Source organism: Triticum aestivum, chromosome 4D (genome assembly GCF_018294505.1).
Source record: "Triticum aestivum cultivar Chinese Spring chromosome 4D, IWGSC CS RefSeq v2.1, whole genome shotgun sequence".
Classification (NCBI taxonomy): Eukaryota; Viridiplantae; Streptophyta; class Magnoliopsida; order Poales; family Poaceae; genus Triticum; species Triticum aestivum.
Genome location: NC_057805.1, coordinates 420,859,984 through 420,870,953, shown reverse-complemented (window position 1 = coordinate 420,870,953; position 10,970 = coordinate 420,859,984).

Genomic DNA, 10,970 nt, shown 5'->3' with positions numbered 1-10,970 from the left:
TTAAGGCACCGAAGCAGAGTCCACCCCGACACGACCCTGGTCTGCCTGGTGCGCCTACATTTGAGAATGCAAACGAATCTTCTTTCATTTGCAAACGAATCTGTATGTATTACCATGCCCGTGTTTTCCTTGCAATAATTAGTCATTCGAAACGAGATACTCCGTCTGTTCACTTTTGTAAGTAGTTTCAGACAACTTAAAATGAACTGTTTTGCACATTGTCTGAAATGTGATCAAGGCCTTATAAAAGTGAACAGAGGGAGTACTATAAATTAATTAATGAGGAGTTATTTGAAAAAAATCGAAATGGTACCCACGCTAACGTGGATTAGAGTGTCTGTCACATAATTAGTTATTTGAATTAGAGTGTGTGTCACGTAGTTAGTTATTTGAATTAGAGTGTGTGTCACGTAGCGATCTCCAATTCTAACGTGGATTTCGCATTTCACTGTATCCATGCTACTTTTTTAATACAAATTCATATGTATATGATGAACACCATGGTAGTGAGAAAACTTTTGGATGGATTCAAACATATGACCTACAAAATAGCACAACAAACTGAGTCAATGTCAACTTTTCGAAACTTAGTATGGCACGAATTCGAAATAATTACCCGTATGCCTGGTCCTCGGTTCAAATCTTACAATGTACACCGAATTGAAACATCGATATTAAGTCTCGTACTATGTACATTCAAATGTTGTTTTTAGCCCCCCCCCCACAAACGCAACATACTTCCTGTATCGGTCAATCTTCCTCTCCTAACCACCTTAGGAAGCTATCGGTTTCCAACACACGTTCATTCTTTCTCTCCATGTTTCGATCTCTAAGTCTCTCAACTACACAACCCCTTTTTCCACTCTGTTACCAAATGTATTTACCTCACACACCCGCCATGCACCCCATGCCGATCTCTCTCTCTCCCCCCTCTCCCTCTCACCCTCTCGCGCTAAATACATGCATTGCCTATCTAGCCCCCCCCCAACCTCTCGTGCGCACGCACGCACGTTGTATATCTAGGTCACTCCCTCAAGACTGTCTCACTTTTTCTTCCACACGGCGGGCCACACTCGCTCAATCTCGCTCTCTTTATCTGAGTCTCGTTTAACCTCGTTTTCTTTCACACACAAATGATATATCTCCATGTTCGGGCCTCGATCAACACACTCTATACTCTCTCACGCAGATTGTCTATCTAGGTCAGTCCATCCAAGCCACCGCCACTCTTTCGACCTCATGGTGGGCCACGCTCACTCAATCTCTCTCTCTCTCTCTCTCCATATGTCTCGATTGACCTCGCTCTTTCTCGGACAAAAACGATATATCACCATGTTTGAGCCCAATTCGACCTATTCACATTGTATACTCTCTCACGCACATCGTCTATCTAGGTCACTCTCTCCAACCCGTCTCACTCTTTCGATCGCACGGCGACCCTATGTGATCGGTTGACCTTGCTTCCTCCCACGCACAAAATATATCTACACGTCTGTGACTGGATCATCTCTCAAGCTCTATCTTACAGCCCTCACCCTTCCCAAAAAGCTCAATCGGACAATATCTCTCCAGAGCATATATATTTGTTCAATGAATGTCGGACCACACTCACTTTGTCTCTCTATCTATATGTCTCTCGATTGACCTCGCTTTCTCACACCGTATCTTCCACGCGTTGAAGCTACTACCTCTCCATCCCTCGCAAAGCCGGAGCTATTTACATTGCGAGGGGCACTCCAACCTTGGATTAATTTGTGTAGGCATTTATTTCGGTCGGTTTAGATTATATTTTCGTAGCATTCGGCCCACAACTACTCCAAACACCGTTGCAACCCACGCAACTCCCCTAGTTGATTTCCCTCTGGCTCGGTCATCGCTCTCTCGCACGTCCTTTCTCGCCTTCAACGTCGCACCATGGTATTATTGAAAAAACTATGTTGTTCTCTTTAATTATTATAAATAAGCTACAAAACTACACACCGATAGTCCACTTGGAATGGAACAAATTTTGACCCACAAATTAAAGTGCTACAAACTACACACCGAGGGGCCCACATGTCATGAAACAAATTTGGACCCATATACATATTAAAAAATAAAGGACGAGGATCGAACATGCGACCGGGCCTTCAAGCCGCACGTCAATAGGCAACATACGTAGAATAGCAATGTTTGTTGTACCCCCTTTGTTCACATAATGCTTTTATATTACCACAGCCTAATTAATGGAAAACATGTAATATTATTTTTAGTACTATTCGCCTTCACTTACTGGTGGGTTCCATGTGTGCTCTCTCTCTCCTCCCCTTCTACGTTTAGACGCACGGGCAAACAGGAAGAACTCGCGGGCGATGTTGCCGTTGACCATATCTGGACGCGTTCACAAGTCACGACACCAGTTTCACGTACTAGCAGCACTAGTCAGTGTGTACGTGCAATGCACGTTAATTTGGAAGTATATTAAGTGCATGCGGATATTAACTACTATGACATTATTTGCGTGTTGTCATGTGATTAGCACTATTTTTGGCATGAAATTAACTGCACGCTAAACGTGTTGAGCGCTCGACATTGAAGCAGTCTAGGTCGTTGGATGACAAGGAATACATGTGGCTTGATGACGTTTTATATTTAATTTGATACGGCTCTAGCAGAACATTCAATCGATCAAACCATACATTTCGTTCAGTCTGACTCCGACTTTAAATTATACGACGATCGATATAAAATAAACGGAAATGATAAACGTTCGGATTTTAAGCATGGCAATCCGAACATTTTTCATGGCAAATTTAGATTACGCGGCGGCGGGGGCGTCTCGCGGTGGGAAGCGGCTCCTCTGCCGTGCTCTGTGTGTCGCCGGGCCACTGACCGACGGCGACGGCGGTGTCTTGCGCCGTTGTTGGCGTACTCCTGGACGTTGGCCTAGCTTCAAGGAAGGCCAAAATGTTCTGGACTTCAGAGCGAGTCAACTGGCGGGAGGAGGCGACTGGCGTTGGTGCAAGGAAGCGGTCGACGGCGGCCATCCATGCCGCTGAGGGGGGCACTGGCACCCGCGCGGGGACAGGCGCTGTCAACGGCGCGGCGAAGACATTCGTGTGCACGGGCACCGGCACGGGTGCGCATGTCAGTGCACGTGCAGGCGCATGCGCTGGCAGGTGCACGGGCACCGGCTCGGGCGTGCGTGTCAGTGCACGCGCAGGCGCATGCGCTGGCAGGTGCACGGGCGCATGAAAGTCGGCGGGGACCTCGTGGAACCCCGTGGGATTAAGCTCGGCGACAATGTGCGGCTCCCAGCCCATCAATGCCACGGGGATGGGCGCTGGCGCAGTCGGGGCGACGGGAGCCAGAACGGGAGCGGGGACAGGCGGGCGTCTTCCCGCAAGGCCAGTTCAAGCTCGTCCCAAAGTGCCTTATGTTCTTGAGACTCCGTCTGGGTGTCTTCCTCAGGAAACTGGAACACTAAGGGCCGACCATCGTGATGCGGCATGGCGTACGTTTAGGTCAAGCTAGTTGGAGGTAGACGACAGGAGAATCGGAGATGAAGAGAGAGGATTGTAGCGATACCGGGTAGTGCGGGGTTGATTTTAAACTGCGGCGCCGGCGACATTAAAGGTGGGAGCAGTTGGGACGACGGTGGGCGGCGGAGCCTGGTCAAAGGGCTCGCCTCCCGGTGAGCCTGCACAGCGGTCTGCTCGCACACCTCCCTGACAGTCGGCGCAGCGGTCTTCTCGCACGCCTCCCGTCGACTCGCACGCTTGCTCGGACGGCACCTACCGATGAGAAGCGGGGACTCGTGGCGGCACGTAAACGCCCACAGTTTCAATAGTGAAAGCGTTCGCCTTAACGTGACAGGTCTTTGTTCCAAAATACCTTGGCTCTTCATTTGTGCAACTTGTCATAAGCAGCTTGTCTCAAATTGAAGAAAAAACTTACGAAGTAATATTTGTGCCATATCACATGACCATGCTTAGTTTCAAGAATTTATGCTCACTTTTGGATTTTCTGAAATTTAAGATACAGGATTCGAAACAATATCATAACATGCATCATGCAATAAATTTTCAAGCCGTACATCTGTCCTGTTGTATTTCTTAAGAAAGGATTTGGTCAAACATTTTGCTTAGTTAGACTTCAGACAAGTTATATATGCAGAGTAAAAGGATAATCCCTCCGTACCAGTGCATTGCCTGATATATTAACTCAAGTACTAGGCACGAACAAATGGGCTCAATTATGTGCTCATCCTGGTGTAGTAGTAGTAGTAGTACTAGGCAATGCAGTTGACGGGTAACCTTGACGAGCGGCGACCGAGGGAATTGAACCGTGCTCGGCACGGTAGGTAACGTTGTCTAGTTACTAAAGCATCCCTCCGTTCTTCATCGGTAGTCATTATGGACCGGGGACATGAGGGGAATTTCCTAGGGCTGGAATTCTGGCCGCCAGATATTTCGACTTGAAACGCTGAGGCTCGACTGGTTGGGGTTGCCTAATGTGCGTACCACGCACGCCACCGAAGGACACGAGCCCGGTTTTTTTAGGATCAACACGAGCCAAGGTCTGGCTGCTACGCCGTTGGGTCCTACCATTCGAGAATACGAAATGAACCTTTCAAATTGCCTAATGAATCTATGTGTATTACAATGCCCGTATTTTCCTTGCAAATACTAATCTCAACGTGGTAATTGATTTATGACGAGTTGTTGAATTAGAGTGAGTTTGTGATATAGTGATCTCAACGTGGATTTCACATTTCATGGTATCCCTAGTAAGTTTTCCAATGCAAATTCAAATTTAAAAGATGAACAATATGGAGGTGAGAAAACTTTGTATGTATCAAGCATATGACCACACACACACAGAGAGACACACACGCACGAACACAACAACAATCCAATAAGTATAGTGCATCTATTTTTCCAAACCATGCATGTATGACACAAATTCAAAAATACTCCTTCTATTCCTAAATATTAGTCTTTTAGAGAGTTCAACAAGTGACTACATATGGAGCAAAATGAGTGAATCTAGACTCTAAAATATGTCTATATACATCCGTATGTGCCAGTCCATTTGAAGCCTCTAAAAAGACTAATATTTAGGAACGAAGGGAGTAAAATGTAAGACATCCATGGTCCTCAGTTCAATATTTAAAATGAAAATGAAACTGAAACATGAATATTAAGTCTAGTACTACAGTTCATGCAAATGTTGTGTTTAGGCGGAGCTATGATTGTCGGGGGTCAACCCCTCGACCTTAGATAAAATTGTGGAGCTCTGTTTAGGGTTGTTTAGATTATATTTGTCCCCACCCTCCCAACCACCGATTGGTTGTGCACCCCCACCCCTCCTCCCCGGGAGAATATCATGTGCCCCCATACCTTAGATGCTATATGCCGATACGAGTTGCTTGGAGCTTGTAGATCTGAGATATAGCAGCTCACATGATGTGTCTTTATATTTTTGCAGGAAACCTTGATGAGTTTGAGAATTGCACACAATTTGTACAAAAACTACTTAGATGCCCTTTGATCCCATATCCAACGACCTCGAAGCTCGTATCACCGTAGCATCTAAGATGAAGGAGGACATCATATTCTCCTGTATGTAAGAATATCATGTGCTGCCACACCTTAGATGCTTTGGTGATACAAGCTCTTCGGAGGCGTTGGATTTGTGACCCAACACCTCCTCGGTGGTTCGAATGGTTTTTTGCAGAAAAGCCCCAAAAGAGTCCGGCCACTGCTTACAAGCACAAAGACTGCTCAGATGCCATTGGATCTCAGATCTAACGACCTCCAAGCTCGTATCACTGTAGCATCCAAGCTGCGAAAGCACCTTATGTTTTCTCGCACGGGAGAGTATGAGGTGCTCCCGCACCATAGATTCTATGGTGATACGAGTTCACTGAGATCTAACGGCCCGCAGTAGGAGGTTTGAATGTTTTTGCAATATACGGCTGATAGAGTTTGGGAGATGCGCAGAAAGTACAAGTACTACGCATGTGCCATCTGATCACTGATCATACGACCTAGATGCTCATATCACCGTAGCGGGTAATTAAGCTACGGGGAGCACCTAATATGAGCACCGGGGAGCCGTTGGATCGAAGATGCAGCGGCACACATGAGACCTGAATGTTTTATTTGCAAAAAAAACCTTTGGAGAGTTTGGAAATTGCGCATAATTACAAAGACTACTCCCAAGCCATTGGATCTCAGTTCCAACTGTGTAAAAACTCGTATCACCATAGTATCTAAGCTGCGGGGTGGATGTGATATTCTATGCCACTGTCATTTTTGTTCGTAAACTTGCAAAATACGTGTAACTCGTGCCGTTACTTGTCTAACCGCGCAAAGTGTTTGTTCAAAAAAACCATCCTACACTGAAATATCGGAACAACACACGGGGGTCCCACTTGTCATTAATCAAATTTGGACCTAAAACTAACAAATTTGAAAGACGAGATTCGAACTGGCAACCTGGACTACAAAGCGTAAGTCGATAGCCTGAAAAAACGAATGGTTGTTGGCTTTGTCCCATAACTTGATTTTATACGGTACTTGCGTTGAGTAGAGTAGAGGGAGTGCCTCGTCAACACGTGCATGACCGTTGTCTCACTTACTGGTGGGTCCCAGGTCTGCGATCTCAATCTCTCTTCTCTCCATCGTCTAACCTTTGCACGGGCACACACGAAGAGCGGCGCTAGCTTGCCGTGGTGTTATTACAACTAAAAAAAGCTTGGAAAATAGAAGAATCGCCTAGAACAAGAGACGTTGTGGCTGGTCGAGACGGAGCTAACCACATCTATCCTCCGTGCCACGTTTGCATGATGAAGCTGTGTGGCTAGTGGGGTGTTGTCGACCGACTGGCTGGGTCCCGAGGTCGAACCATAGGTACTACGTCTGATACAGTATATTTTTACACGCACATTTTTCCTCCATGCCAAGACGTGGCACACCCTACCGCGCGGTTTCGGGGTCCTCCCGGGTGGTGCACGCATATATTCTTCCTGACGTGGGACGCCCTACCGCGCGTTTTCTGGGTCCTCCTCGGTCGTAGCGCCGAAGCAAGTAAATGAGTCGTCAAATCACGAAAGACCACCTTTCCCACCGAGTACATCAGTGAAGCACGGTGGCTAGCTAGTTGGGCTAGTTCGACCGATTAGCTAGGATGCCGCCACATTTGTTTTTTCACCCCTTTTTTTATCTACTTGTCGGCAGGTAAATTTAAATATCCACCGCGGCGTTGCTCTGGTGTTTGGGTGCGGCAGGATTTTTAATTTTTTGATTGACGGGAGCAGGCGCGGCAGCAATTAGTCACGATGACTCCGCCTGTAAAAACCCACTGCTCCCTGATGTGAGAAGTCGTCGACTGGTGTTTTACCGTGGTGAAAACCAAAAGATTCCCCGCCCCCTCCACCTTCCCGTAGATTGCATTGCCTTTCAGCCGTTTCGCCCCCTTTGCTTCCTCTCCCCATTGCATCTACCTGGTGCCATGGTGGCGCAGCAGATCACGGAGTCCGAGGTGAGGCGCTTGACACAGGAGCTCCATGCCAAGGATGCGGAGCTCAGGGCCAAGGACATGGAGCTCCGTGAGCTCAAGGAGGAGAGGAGTGACATGCTCCTCCGTTATGTGCGGGAGCTCACGGAGCTTCAAAAGCGGCACGCGTCCACCACAAAGATGCTCGAGGCATCGGCGGTGTTGCTGCAGAAAGCGATAGATACGATAGGCCGTCAGGGGAGCCGGCTGGAGCGCGAGCGGGCCAATCGTGACGAGGTCCAGGATCGCCTCAGCCACTTGGTGAACCAAGTTGCCACGCACGTGTTGCGGCTGCGCGATGCCTACCGTCGTGCCAGCGCGACGATGCCGGCCGTCGGGCTAAACCCGTTCGACCACCTGGTCGACTTCAACGAGCTGCGGCTTCCTGACCTGGTCTCCTTCTTCACCTATATCTCCGAGGAGCTGAGCCGTCTCCGCGCGATGGTGGGGGCTGAGCTGGACAAGGAGGGGTTGCGGGCTGCCGTCGCCATTGCCGGGAGAATCCTTTCAGGGCTCCGTCACCGGAATCCATTCATGCCATTGGACGCCGTCTTTGACGAGCTGGCTCCCGTCGACCGGGGGCGGGCTCTGCGGGCGGTTGCACCCTGCATCACCAACGTCGTGTGCCTTGAGAAGCAGAGGGACTTCGGTGGTGTTTAGGCGCCCTCTGCATGGGCCTGTCCATGTCTCGGCACAACATGACCGTTGGATCAAACTCAGACGGTGCAGATCAGTCACTATAGCACAGAGCGTGTGGGTGTGTTTGGTTGCATTCTCATCTCAATATAGTTGTTTCCTCTTCGTGTATTTTTGTCAACCTACTAGTGTGGACTCATGCACCCTTCATGCACTCTGCCAAACACCCAAAAGTGGGTCGAGAAGGGAACTTTTGCTCCCATCCCGTGCACCCTTCATACACCCTGCCTAACACTATTCGTGCTTCATATGGTTCATGTTTCGTGGAGTACTGTAGCACCGTACTCTCCGTGCGCTGTGGACCTAGTTCTGTTAACATTGATCTCACCGTTCATTCTCGACCGGACAGTCGAAAAAGCGGTACTATGTTACATATAGGAGTAGTTGACATGCGCACAACATCAGTTGTTATCGTCATATCTTACTACACTAGCAACAAGATTGTGTAGTACTGACGTATGAACCACTACACATGCCTAGTAGTAGGAGCACTGTGTATGTTCAAGTGGCTACCGTGTTTCGCACTCCTCCGTCGTAAGAGTGGAAACGCTTGCTGTAATCATTTTTTTCTTCATAAAAACAGTGGACACACTCTACCATGCGGATCCTCCTCCAGCCATGCACTAAATTACTCACTTTCGCCGACGTGTGGGACAGCCAGCACCTGGGTCCACCAGCCATGCACTAAATTACTCCGTAGTAGAGTGACAATAGACTACCCTGATCGAACCGCCGTAGTAATGCCCAATGAGCCATCAAATCACAAAACCCCCTCCTTTCTAGCAGTAAGTTGGATGGACGAAGCAACCATCATTTCACTCTTCTCACGGCTGGCTACGCCTCAGCGCACGCATCGCCGCCCCACCGTCTCCTAAATCGTTAACGCTGATGTCCTCCGTGCGCTTTGGTGCGCTCGCCGCGGCGCCGCCCTCTCGCGTTGTCAACATGGTCAACAAACAATAGGAATCGGCAGAAGTACGTGGAGAGGATGACAGTAGGGGCCCACCACGTCAGCGTATGGAAAAATAAAATGCTTCCTCCTAGTGTTTTCCTGATATCTGGGACCCACGACATTGTGAGCGTATATAGTCAATAGACAAGAGAACAGCACAAGATCGGCTGACACCTGCGACGTAGCTACTCGAGCAGTATTTTTTTTGTTTGGTATTGTTGAGATGGAGCAGGGTTTGAACTGGGCTGTGGCCCGTCTAGCCCAGGCTTATATTTTCTGTTCACCATGTGACCAGCCCGGCTATTTTTTCTTTGTGAAAATGAGCCCAGTTTATTTTTTTTGAAGAATACCCAATCCAGGCCTACTTATTTTTCTACGCCCTGATGGGCAGCAACTCTTTCAAGACGCCTGCAAATCTTGAAAGTAATATGAAATGGGTTGTAAATATAAAAACAGATGACAAATTGGCAATTACTTTATAATTTCTGATTTTTTCACATTTTCATATTCCTATTTCACTGGGCATTAACCTAATTTAAATATATCTTCAAAGTACTTTAAATCTGGCTCGACATTTCGGTATTAAAAATAGTTTGGAACCCACAGAAATATGCGAAATTGGCCCTGGCCAACCAAAAAAAACGACTGCAATAAATTGCATAAGAAGTTGCCATGAGCTATATATAAATTATTAAAAAAAGAGGGAGTGGTCTGACTTGTGGGCCTGTTTAGTTGACGCGTATGCAAGATTTTTTTAGTTATTATATACGTCAACAAACGATTCTAGCAGACATAACCGTTGGATGTCAATCCAACGGCCGTCGTGTTTCTTCAATCTCTGATCTTCTCGCTCCAGCCGCCAAAGCAGCGCCGGCAGGACCGCCTACTCCCGCCTCCCGTGGCCGGCTGTGCTGCCGCGCAGGCCTCAGCGCCCCCTACTACTCCCACCGCTGGCCAGGGCATCCCTCTACTCACCCACACGCCCTGTTATTCTGTGGCGACGGCAGCCTCACACCGCAGCCGAACCGGTGAACCCTCGTAGTCCTCTCCGCGCGGGCTTCCACTACGCGTCTTCCCCGGCTCCGCGTCGTCCCCTTCCTAGGCCTCGCCGTCATCCACCGCCGTGGTGCTCTCGGCGCGGCGTGGTCAATGTGGTCAACGACCAACTTCCATCGGAAGAGTACTGTACGTGGAGAGGCTGACAGCTGGGTCCACGGCAGCCGCAAGGAAGTGCCTCCTTATTATGCGGAAAATAATTATTCCTCCACCTGACAGCAGGGACCCATCGGACGGGCCACCAGTATTTCGCGAAAAAAACGTTTCCCCCTGACTGCTGGGACCCACAGGACAGGCCACCGTATTTCGCGAAAAAACGTTCCCCCCGCTATCAGCTCGGACCCACCGGAAGTGCCTCCTTATTACGCACAAAAAAAATGAATACCCCCCTGCTAGCTGGGACCCACCTTGGTGGGAGGCTGACTTGTGGGCCTACTAAGTTGACTGGGACGGAGGCCTTTGTCAACTTTAGTCAATATATGAACGATTCTAGCTCCAGTGACCGTACGATGTCCATCCAACGGCCGTAGTGCTTCTTCAACCTCTGGTGTTCTTGCTCCAGCCGCCCAAAGCAGCGTCGGTCGTGCCGCCTGCTCCTGCCGCCCGTGGCCGGCTGTGATGCCGCGGAGGCCTCACCGCCCCCTACTACTCCCACCGCTGGCCAGGCCATCCCTCTACGCACCCACACCCCCTGTTATTCTGCGGCGACGGCAGCCTCACACCG